This window comes from Cheilinus undulatus, linkage group 5, assembly GCF_018320785.1.
Source record: "Cheilinus undulatus linkage group 5, ASM1832078v1, whole genome shotgun sequence".
Classification (NCBI taxonomy): domain Eukaryota; kingdom Metazoa; phylum Chordata; class Actinopteri; order Labriformes; family Labridae; genus Cheilinus; species Cheilinus undulatus.
The window spans coordinates 7,181,029-7,184,516 of NC_054869.1; positions in this window are offsets into that span (position 1 = coordinate 7,181,029).

Here is a 3,488-nt window from a genome sequence, read left to right on the forward strand (position 1 = left end):
ATTGCATTCTGTTTTAATTTGCATTTTACACAGCGCACCAGCTTTTTTGGAATTGTAGTTTTACACTGCTCTTTATTGTCTCATATCAGTTTATGAATTCAAATGTCATCTGCACCTTTAATTATCAAATATTTACCTTCTTACTGTCCCCTTACTTCCTTTTTAAATCCATTATAAGTTCCTTTTTCCATGGTTAAGTTAATGGCATAATCTTCAGTCTATCCAAAATTTCATTTTTCTTTCTTTTTTAAAATATAGAGCAGGTTTGTATACAAACAGGAAGTCAATTACCCTTGGTGTAAGATGGTGCAAAATTTCAAAATAAAACAAAGACAGGGAAATTTTAACATGCCACAAATTGTGGATATTAACCATGATCAGGAGCGTAGCTAGGAAAAAAATAACAAAGGGCCCCCTTTAACCAGCTAGCCAAGCAACCAATGTTGCATCATGTTTACAAATATCTATGCATTTAAATGTATTTTTGAACCTTTATTTCCCCATCAAAAATTAATATTTTTACTATGGTTAACACATTAAAGCCTGAAAACAAAAATTATAGCCAGAAAATTTGGAACTGAAATGTTTATTTCACTTTCTACTGAAATCCAAAAAAAATTCCATAAAATTTCACATATATATTTTTTGTATCTCATTTGATACATTAGGTGTTTTTGGTAATGGATAATCCACTTGAGGGCATTTTTATCATTTATCCGACTGTATTCAGAATTTTTTTTTAGTAATTTATTGATCTTATTGATGAGATAGAGGTATCATAAAAGTATGTATCAAATAAACTTAAAACAAAAAGTAAAGCAATTTGTGTTTGGTGCATTATTTCTTTGTTGTAACAATGCTTCTTGGTAATAAATCTTATTCTGTTGGAAAGCTTGTTTATTACCCTTTTAAATGATGCCACATTTGTTAGGATCATGCATTTATGGGATGAGCAGCAGAGCTGAGTATGTGGGTTGCGCCCATGAAAAATGTGCCAAATCTTCTCTGCCAATGCCAAACAGCTGATTTTGCTGTTGCTATTGACTCTTGTTTTGAGCTTCTGGTACCCCCAGGTGCTGCCAATCAGGTGCCTGATTGGCAGCACCTGTGAGCATGGGCCCTGCTACAGTGGTCAGTAGATGTCTGCTTCAAGAATCGTCATGCCACGTTTGACTGATCTGGATAGGGCCCGTCGGTTGGGCAACTTCAAGCTGGAGTTCCACAAAACCAAGTTGCAGCATTGTTTGGCGTGAACCCTAGTACCATCTCCAAACTGAAGGCCAAGTTCCATATAACGGGGAATGTCAGAGACAGGCAGCGAAGTGGGCGTCCCAAGAAAACAACACCCCAAGAATACTGTTTTCTCACCCTATCAGCAAGAACTCTACCCTCCACAGAGCGGGGTTTATCAGAGACTACCTCCAGTATTTAGGAGTGGAGAGGATGGAACAGCCTGCCAGCAGTCCTGACCTCAACCCCACTGAACACTTGTGGGATCAGCTTGGGCATGCCGTTCGTACCAGAGTGACCAACACAACCACATTGGCTGACATGCGACAAATGCTGGTTGAAAAATGGGATGCCATCCCACAGCAGTGTGTGACCAGGCTGGTGACCAGCATGAGGAAGAGGAGCCAGGCTGTTGTGGCTGTGTACGGTTCTTCCACACGCTACTGAGGCTCCTGTTTGTTAAATGAATTTATGTCTTGTTTCTTCAAACTTCAATCATCCAATCCACCAAACACCAAATAAGAATCAATGGCAGAATCAGCTGTTTGGCATTTGCAGAGAAGATTTGGCACATTTTTCATGGGTGCAACCTACTTACTCAGCTCTGCTGCTCATCCCACAAATGCAAGATCCTTATAAATGTGGCATCATTTAAAAGGGTAACAAACAAGCTTTCCAACAGTATAAGATTTATTACCAAGAAGCATTGTTACAACAAAGAAATAATATACCAAACACAAATTGCCTTACTTTTTGTTTTAAGTTTATGATACAACAGGTTTTAAGGGGTTAAATTAAATTTACTTGCATTATTTTTCAGCGCTGGACTACACCATTTGGACATTTTGAGTGAGGAGCAGTGCCCCCCCAATGTTGTATTTTACTCTATTTGATGCAAATTCCTAACCTGACACACCAGATGGATTTTTTCACACATCCATCTGGAAAACCTTCAACACTAAGTGTTTGGGAAAGGGCAGAGGATTTGTGTGATTGGATGAAAATTCTGTCTGTCACATCTTTACGGGCCAATCAGAGCAACAAAACACATGACGTAGCCGCAACCGAGGTGCGCGTGCGCAGCTACCAAGCAATAACGTGAACCATGGCGACTGTAGACATGTCAGTACACAACTGTAGTCGTTTTTGGGGGTCTTCCCCCAGAACATTTTCAATTCAGTAGAACCCATTTCCTGTATTCTAGTGCATTTTAACACCATATTAGCACCAGATAATCCAAACTGGTTCTGTGAGATATAGTTCTGGCTCAATATAGATCATTAAAGTCATTGCAGTAGTAATGTTTCACAGTATTTCTTGGTCCTAATGGTCTTCTGGAGTTTAGTGTGTTTTTCTTCACCCAAGAGGGCAGTTTAGTGTGTGTTTTGCCAATGAGCAGGGCACTTTAGCACGCGTTTGGTTCTCGAGGGCACATAAGCCCGTGTTTTGGCTCCGAGGAGGGCACTTTAGCCGCGTTTTTCAACAACTGGGCCACGAGGTGGAGGCGACCGCTGTGCGCACCACTGCGCTTTAGCAGCATCCACGCTAATCTCTTCCTCCATAACTGCACCAGCCTCCTGCTGCTGCTTGCTTACGTCACGACTCTGCCGCCCCTGAAAGTGCTGCCCCTCATCGCTGATTGGTCCTGTCACTTTCTAACCGGGCCCAAAAGGTTCAGTTGGGAGCTTTGCAAGATGGATTCACCAGTGAGAAACACGGAAACGGGCGTATCCATCTGCTTTGCAAGGTTAGCAAACTGCAGGCTGTTGACTGATTCATTTAGTGACACTAGTCATCAAGAAGAAATGAATAAAAACGTTTCATTGTAGGCTTCTCGAGGGCCCCCCCTACTGGGGGCCTGGGTAATCTGTACCCTTCTCCCCCCCTGAGCTACGCCCATGATCATGAGGAACTACAGAAATTGTGTGACAGTCCTACTAATAATATAAACTTAAATATAACTCACCATTCAGACTGAACATCAAGAATATCCTGCATCAATAAGAATAATACTTTTAGTGTTTCTCTAGTAAACAATATTTTCCTGGCCTTTAGTCCATCCATCTTATTATTGATTTATCTTAAATCTCGGTGTTGCCCAGCCCCATCTGTGAGCATTGTTTCTCCGTTGTCTGTGTTTGTAGTGGAAAAGTTGCCATCCACTGGTGGGATTGATCATACTACCGTCCACACCCACGTCACAGCCACGCTGCAGGAGCTCAGCTCTCACATCAATGAAAGGTGACGCGCTCCGCAGC